We start from the raw sequence: 9,349 nt of genomic DNA on the forward strand, positions 1-9,349 counted from the left end.
GGGGGTGCGGCCCGCACACGGGTGGCACCATTGGAGGGGTGACACCAAAATGACTGACAGTCAATTTGGTGTCACCCCCCTTTGAAAAGTCGAGCGCTCGATCATGGACCGAACGCCCGACAGTATCAGGAGAGAGGAGGGGACCAGGCAGCATACCTTATCCCGCCGGGTGACTGTCCCCTCCTCTCTCAGAAGACTGACGCGTGTGCGCGATGACATCTGTGCGCACATACCGTTTTCAGAATACTCAAGTTTGCCACCTGCTAAATATTGTTAAAATGCAGCTGTACAGAGCTTCCTCAGTCTTTGTGTTTTGCAGTCTAACGCCGCCTGGTTGAAATCTCCAACTTGCAAGTACCCGGCAGTGAGGTAGTTGGAGATTTTGACGAGTTGGAGCTCTCGATAGAACACCGGCTCTATAGATCGAGAACTGAGCATCCACAAACTGCCGAGGCGTGTTCAGTTCCTTAGCCAAGCGCTAAGTAGCTGTTCTGCAGAACTTCAGTTCATTGCAGCAGGTTCACTGAACGCTTCAGCTGCACAGTGATTGACGTAGGTTTACATCAATGGATCCATTTGGGGGGGGTTTAAATGAAAGACTTGTCAAAAACTTGTCTTTTGCTTTTTTCCGAATAAAGGATATTTGATGAAAGTCTGGTGTTGTTATTTAATCTTTTATTTAACCCTTTAGTGAATGGGTAGTAGTACAAGTACCCCTTACTCATTCACAAGGGGGGCGCGGCATCTGGGTGCCCCTTGATTAAAGTGGTACCCTTATGTGAATAAGCCCCCTGCCCACACCTCCACAACCAATGCCCCAGGGCTCATGGGAAAGACGCCCTTATCCCCATCAGCACAGGGACAATGTGCTTTTCCAGGGGCGACATTTGGCCTTCGCCCGAAAAATCCACCCACCATCATCCTCCTTCAGTGACTTTAGCACAATACTGTTGTGTGAACTGGCCCTAAAGGATAGCAGCTACAGTACTTGCTGGGTGAAGTTCCTCTGCAAAGACTAAGGCTATCCATGCATGGTTGGATTTCCACAGGGCTGAACAAGAGAAATCAATCGGTTTCCCCATCCCTGTTAAACAATATGGGTGGAGGAATCTCCGCTGTCGGCTATTACATTCAGACAAACATGGTGCCCGCAGCTCTCTGAATACTTGAACAGTGACTGCATCTGATAGGACGGAGGCACTGTTTGGCCGAGTTTTTTACACCTGGCTTAGCTAGTTTTAGTCTTTCAAACTTTTCTGGTGATAACAAGGCCACTCACAGCTTACATTTTCTGTTGAAAAGGCAGCTGGCCAGAGGCGTCCCCAGGGTGGGTGTCACCTGGTGTGACCGCCGGGTGTTACCTGCTTGGACGTCATCATGCACGTGTGTGACATCATTACGCATGCGTGAACGCTGGCAAAGAGAGGAGGGGACGTTCATCTGGCAGGATAAGGTATGCAAAATAAGCTCTCTTGTGCAGCTGTTGGGCTCTCGGTCCATGACTCCTTCTGATGGTGTCACCTGGTGCAGGCAGCACCCCCCTTGTGACGCCACTGCAGAAAGTGTTGGAAATGCAACAGCATATACTGTACTGATATAATAATGTTCTGAGATGTAATGTGTCTTTTGAGCTGTAGATGGCACTTTAGTGTAATGTTAGTCTCTATGTGCATGCTTCTCTATGATACACAGGATGTTTTCCTATATATGTTTTCCTTACAATGCTGTATTCAGATGTAATATTCTTCTGTGGCTAGGTTCGCACCTAGGGGACACCACACCGCCAACAATCGTGAACGATTCCGCGTGAATTGCAGCACGGTCAGGAGTCACCATGGTGTGAACCGATCGCGCTGTGGGTGCCATTATTTTCTAATGGCACCCCATTCGCGCCAGGCGGATGTTGCAGTTTTCCACCGCAATTCTGCCCTTGCCTCAGAACACGAAAACAGCCACGCGTCGTGTATCACAAAAAAAAGGTAGTTGTACAGTACAGTGGCTTAGTGGTTAGCACTTCTGCCTTGCAGCTCTGGGGTCCTCAATTTGAATTCCTTGCAGCCTTTAACTTAATGCACGCACGTTTTACGCACACGAAAACGCTGTCGCCTAGGTGTGAATCAGACCTTAGACAGGCACTCCTGCTTAAGGCAGGGTGGCTACATTACTTTGTATCAGTCCACTGTTGAATCTCTTTAATGAAACAGGCTTTGTGTTTTCCTCAGGTCTGTTTTTTAAACCTTCATTTTGCCAGGCTCTGCACTGTCCTTCTAGTCTTTGTTACCCTCTCTCATTTGAACAGTATGCCGTATTACATGCTCAATTCATCTATTCTGACCATTTATTAATTCTTCACTAGTACTGGTTAAACCTATCCGTGTATCTGCCCTGTATTAGTTCTCTATTATTCTTGTCTCATTTGTTTTTCCTTTCCCCTTTACTGGTATCTGATCTACCTGCAATCCCGTGGGTGTTTATTCTTGTGCCTCTGCTTGTTGGATTGTTGGAGCATACATGCTTCTTTATTATGGTTTTCTCTGTGTTCTGGTTTACACCCAGCCGCCTGTCTGTGCCCTAGTTCTTATGTAATAATAAGTACTATCCTACTCCTTACTATCCTACTCCTTACCGATATGTCCCTTGGAGTGGGGGGTGCTCGCAGTGACTGCGGATGGCGCCGCGAATGTCAGCAAAATTGTAGAAATGTCACCAGCACACCAGTCCTTTTAAGATAGCAAAAGCTTCATTTATTGAAGTTTTTTGTCATATGACCAAACAAGTGCTTGACGTCAATGAAGTGCTTGACGCCAATAAAACCTGATGAAGGGACCCTGTGTGGCCCCGAAAGCGCTTGTTTGGTCATATGACAAAAAACTTCAATAAATGAAGCTTTTGCTATCTTAAAAGGACTGGTGTGCTGGTGACATTTCTACTAGTTCTTATGTATTCCTCCACTCTAGCTCTTGCCTTATCCTGTCCTTACTCTCATAGGGCCCTGGTGCTTTCTGCATTGTTCCTGGTTTGTCTGCCAGTTATTTTGTATATTTTTGTTGTTGTTTCCCCTTTTTGTGTTTAGCTGAGACTCCATTTAACAAACTTGTTTTAAAGTCCTCCCTTTTCTTAACCTTGAGTCTGCCTGCCACTCCCACTTCCTATTAAACCTCAGTGTATCCAATGGGACCCCTCCTCTGTAAGTCAGGGACTGCAGGGGAGTAAATCAGGATGGAAAGAAGGTGGAGGAGGTCAGGAATGTTGGTTCCCATTCTCCTCCTGTTGAGACTAATCCTGGAAGTTCTCAGCTTTGAGCACTTCCAGGCCATATTTCCCCTTAAGATGAAAATGAAAATGTTTCAAAAAATAGTAACATTTGATAAAATAATTCAAAACTCAAAGATTGCCCTCTTTACATGCACACATACATACAAACACACACATAAACAGTCAGGACACAATTACATACATAAATGCAGATTACATATAACACATCCCCACACATGCCAGATGTAGAATATTAATGTTAGGACTTTCATTTTAGGTTTCCTTTGAAAAGATGGGCTGTGACAGTTTTTAAGCTACAACTGAAGCCAAACCTTTTTTTTGCCCTCTGTGTCCTATTGTGAATATTTTTCCTGTCATATACTCTCAACAAGAAGTGTAAGGATATCTCTCCAAAGAGGAGGTATTCCCTGGTGGTCAACAGGGTCACCACATCTAGTGTTCCCATTGGCAGATTTCCCATCTATTCCTGTTGTAGTGACAACCCAAAAGTTGGGATTTTCTTTTACTTTCAGTGAAAATAGTCACCAGGACAAATAGAGAGGGTGAATCTCCTTTTCAGGAATGCAGAGAGCATTAAAAACCTGACAAGTGTTCCAATCCCTCTCCACTCTTTCCAAAACTAAAAAAAAAGAGTTTTGGCTTCAGTTGCACTTTAACTTGTCATTTATTTAAAATTTTGAGTATGTTCGTTTTTTGCCATTTCACAATTACACACAATTGTGAGGCTAGAAATATCTGGAATGTTGACAGAGCTGGATCTTCTTTTTTTTAACCCATTTGCAGTGGCCCTGCTGTACATTAATGTCACAGGAATGTCTGTGAATTACAGCCATTATACTAGAAAATGCCTAATATCTAGAAATCTTAAATATATGTGGTTATCAACCATTCAACACTGATAATATGACTAAATGAAAATAAAAAAAAGTAGAGCTGCAACTAACGATTATTTTCAAAATCGATTAGTTAGCTGATTATTAAGTTCGATTAATCGGTTAATCGGATAAAATAAAATACATTTTTTTAAAAATGGCTCCAGTGATGGGACTACTGGTTTGTATTGAGATTGTAGTCCATCACAGGAGCAAGCTTGGAGCGGTGGAAGTAAAAAAGAAAAAAAGTGTGGTGTGAAATATAGTGAAATGAAAAGTGTAAAATTATAGAGCAATGAATGCAGAATGGCACCGGCTATAGAGGACTACAAAACCCAGCAATAGTACATGAAACCGCACAATGCAGAATACCACCAGCTATAGAGGAATACAACAAATAGCAATAGTACATTATAGCTGGCGGTATTCTAGTCCTGTATACTATTGCTGGGTTTTCTAGTCCTCTATAGCTAGTGGTATTCGGCATTGCACCACCGTATAATGTATTATTGCTGGGTTTTGTAGTCCTCTATAGCTGGTGGTATTCCGCATTGCGCTGTATAATGTATTATTGCTGAGTTTTGTAGTCCTCTATACAGCGCAATGCAGAATACCACAAGCTATATAGAAATACAACAAACCCCAGCAATACATTTTACATACAGTGTATGATGTATTGCTGGGATTTGTAGTCCTCTATAGCTGATGGTATAATATACAGCACAATGTACCATCAGCTATAGAGGAATACAAATCCCAGCAATACATTATAGAGCACCATGTTGGGGAAAGTGCAGGCTTACCTGAGCAGTCTTCCAACAACTTGCTTCTGAGATCGGGCCTGTCTATCGGCGGCTGTCATCCCCCCACACCTGCTCCTCCTTACTTCTCCCGGCATCCCTGTGCCGATCGTGGATGTGGGTGGGCGGGCGGTGAGGAGGTGCGGCGTGTGGATCGTGGATGTGGGGGGCGGGCGGGTCTGGCATCGGCGAGCGTGAGGTGGGGAGGAGGTGCGGCGCGCAACGTGTGTGGAGCTGTGAACAGGGCCAACTAATTGAAAGCCGATTAATCGATGATTGAAAAAGTTGCCACCTTTTTCAATAATCGATTATAATCGATTATGTCGATTAGTTGTTGCAGCCCTAAAAAAAAAGTGTCAATTATTTTGGTATGCAAAGAGTTTAAAAAGTTATTGCATATCAATCAACCTTGCATATCAAAATGCCAAACTTTGGTCAGGTGACAAAAGTTTTGATTAGGGATGCACAGGGCCGAATTTACTCCCAAGGCCAGGTTCCTCAATTCGCCCCACTACCCGCCAACCCCCACCCCGTAGAGAATGCCAGACCTGCAAAGCAAAAACAGCGGCAGCTTCCTCGCTGCACATTTAGCTCCGCTTGCCCAAAGCAGGGCTAAATATAGAAAACAGCTAACCGGGAACTGCATGTCCCGGGCACCGGGAAATTGGAATTCCACACCCCTGCTGCCCCTCTACTACCTGCTGCCCCAAGGCTGGGCCTTGGTTGGCCTTGTAGGAAATCCGGCCCTGGGGTGCACCGATACCAGTTTTTTGGTAACGATTAAGAGTACTGATATTTTTTTTGCGGTACTTGCCGATACCGAATACCAGAAGTCCCATTAAGAATTAGCCAGGAAGCCAGGCCTCATGTGATGACTCGCCGCCCGGCTTCCCGATTAGCCGGGAAGCCGTCTACATGCTCCCTCGTCACCAGGTGACAAGAAAGCATGGAGTCGGCTTTCTGGCCAATCAGGAAGCCGAGGAGCGAGTAATGACTCGCCGTCTGGCTTTACTGATTGGCCAGTTTCCCAACCAATCAGGAAGCTGTCTCCATGTAACCTCGTCACCAGGTGACGAGAAAGCATGGAGCCGACTTTCTGGCCATTCAGGAAGCCAGGGGCGGGTAATGACTCATCGTCCAGTTTCCTCACCAATCAGGAAGCTGTCTCCATGTAACCTCGTCACCAGGTGACGAGAAAGCATGGAGCCGACTTTCTGGCCATTCAGGAAGCCAGGGGCGGGTAATGACTCATCGTCCAGTTTCCTCACCAATCAGGAAGCTAGGCGGCGAGTCAATACACCACCACCATACCACCACAACCACCACCAATAAATACACATACACCACCTGGCTTCCTGATTGGCTGGGACCAAGTGACAAGGGAGCATGGAGCCTGCTTCTCGGCCAATCAGGAAGCCAGGTGGTGTGTAATGACCCAGCTTCCTGATACCGGATGTTCTAGTATCGGGACAGGCATCGGACGCATTGAGACTCGTACTCACTCTAAAACTCAGTATCAGTGCATCCATAGTTTTGATTACCCCAGGAACTGGAAGGGTTAAAACCCTTCTGAAAGATAGACCTGCCATTGTTGTGTACTGAGAGAAATATGAACGCTCCCATAACTGCCTGCTTCTTCTGAAAATCTTAGTTGCCTGCATGTCATCCTGATCCAATGCCTTCAATCATTTCGTAGCCACTGACACAGAACAAGTTTGCAGATTAGGAGAGCTGATTTCACCCTTACTTTCTAATGTATATGTTTGTTTTTGAACAGCGCCAATGTTGGCAATGACATCCTCTTATTTTTCTCAGTGCAGCTTTTTCTTTATTGTATTTTATATTTCAACCTGAACTCCGGCCAAAAACTATTTTTTAACATGTGCACTGCCCTATGTGTCACTTACCCCCATACAGTGCAATCTATGTGGAACTGTATGGAACTGAGAGTTACTGTTGCGGATGGAGTACTGAGGTAGCATGGGACGCTAGTACTCAAGCTACTCCATTTAGTAAACATCTTGCATTCTTTTCAATACTTGCAAGGCACTCTGTGATTGGAGGAGGGATGTATGTCACGATCTCCCCTCCTCCAGTCACAGTGGGCCTTGCATTCTTTCTGTTCTCTGCATTGTGGTGCGCTGTACTGCATGCGTGTTGGCAGGTTTGGGGTGCCATTCTATTTGCGAACATTGTATTCTGCATTGTGGTACAGGTGAAATAAGATGAGAAGTTAAAAACCATGTTTTGCAAATTCTGCCATTTTTGGACATTATTGTCACCATATTTTGGACTATAACTTTGAAGGATCTAAATTGTAGTTTGCTATGTAAATAGCTAATATGTTCAGTAAAAGTTCTGAAACCAGGAAGTGTCTCGTTGATGTATTTGGTGAAGACTAACAGCATGTGAAGTTCAGCTCAGCTCAGTAATAATCTATCAGCATCCGGGTTTCATGAGTAATGCTGCTGTTGACGTGGAAGTAAAGTGTGAACAAAAAATAAATAAACAAAGCCCCCAGGAGCTTTTAGCCATAATGATCCAGTACTAACAGCATATTTGCACCTTATGGCATACTTACCAGCGAAAGCGATCCAATCCAGCGCTGCAATGTCAGCGTTCTCCTGCCTTGCTAGCGCTCCTATCTCCATCCCGGTATTGTTCTGGGTTCGGAGTCTTCAGTCACTTCATTGACCAGGGTCAGATGAGGTAATACATGCGCAAGGCAATTACTTTGTCTCGCCAAGAATCCTGCTGAGGCTATGCACCATACCTCCCAACTTTCTGAGATGAGAAAGACGGACACCTTTACAACAATTTATTTAGGCAAAGGGCACACCCTGCCATGCCCCCAGTTTTGCAAACTATTACAAACCTATATACCAAAAATGTTTTTGGTTGAACTTCAGTAATGGACAATTGTTGTTTCCTCCCTTTACTTTTCCTTTCTACTGGCTTTTAAAAATAGCAAAGGAAATACAAGATAAGATAAAGGTTTAAGTGCATAATAATACTTTTAGTGGTTAGATAGGACATTTTCATAGATATCTGTAGTTGTCCCAAAAGGTGGGACAACTACGAAGAAAAGAGGACAGAGAGATTTTGTTCCAAAACAGGGACAGTCCCTCCAAATGAGGGAAATTTGGGAGGCATGGAATACAGAGAGTGCTGACAGTCAGGAAGAAAGATCTATGACAAAAGAGACTTAAACAGTCTCTTCTGTCATATCAAGTCTGCCTGTCAGCACTTTATAAAAAAAATGTTTTAACTTCAGCCCAAATAGAAAATGTTCTTCCCCATTTTCTATAGGTAGGGGAACTAGACAGGGTGCTCCTTTCCTCAGCATTGTTCACATTAATGAGGCACTTCGCAGATCAACCAAGATAGTGGGGGAAACATGTACGGTCCATGGATAAGAGATTATTGATCTTCTCGGATGACCTCATTTAGTATCTCTGAGATCCCAGCCCTTCACTTTGGGAGGCACTGCATGTTTTACATTCTTTTTTTGGTGTTGAGGGTAAACTGTGAAACATCTCAGATCCTTCCCATAGATCTGGGAGCAATGCCCCGTGGAGACCCTGCCCACCTCTTGCGATAGGCCAGTGAAATACATCTTTTTGTGTATTTATATATGCCCGAAAAGTGTCTGATTATTGTGCATTAAACTTGGTTCCTCTGCTGACACAATAAATACAAACTCTGGTAGGGAAGATTACCTTGATAAAGATGAAAACTCTACCTTCAATTCTGTATGTGCTATGCCATACACCTGTTTGGTGTATACAGTATTTCAAACATTTGAATATGCTAACTATTTATAAATATTTATAAACATTTAGCTGGGCTTTTGCACTGAAAATATCTGTGAACGTTCGCTATTTGCAAATATATGTCAAAATGAACATGCATTAGTTTTTTTTCTTTACAAGTGCGTTAACTATTTAAATGTTTTCATGTAATATTGTATGGCCATTAGATGGAGCTGAAGGAGCATAGGAAATAAGTATTTATTTTATGTGCTCCTCAGCACCATCTAGTGGCCATAATGTTGTATTACATGAAAATCTCATTTTGAAAATACATTGCTTTGTAAAGAAACAACTAAAGAATGTTTATTTTGGCATATATCTGTAGAGAACAAACATTCACTGATATTTTCAAGACGAAGTGTCCTGTGGATAGTTTATAAAAAGACCCCTGCCAGGGACTGGCTAATGTAATTCAAAACTCTCTATAGGGTATATCTAACCCTACAGAGATGTGCACAACACCACAATGTTGGCATTGTGCATAAGACAGAGCAGATTGTATTCATATGTTTTGGGACCGCCCAACTGTCAACTCGTTCTGGGCTACAGTACAATACTATGAATTTGATTTGTTTTATACTATTACAGT

Source organism: Nanorana parkeri, unplaced genomic scaffold (genome assembly GCF_000935625.1).
Source record: "Nanorana parkeri isolate BGI_ZX_2015 unplaced genomic scaffold, ASM93562v1 scaffold582, whole genome shotgun sequence".
Classification (NCBI taxonomy): Eukaryota; Metazoa; Chordata; class Amphibia; order Anura; family Dicroglossidae; genus Nanorana; species Nanorana parkeri.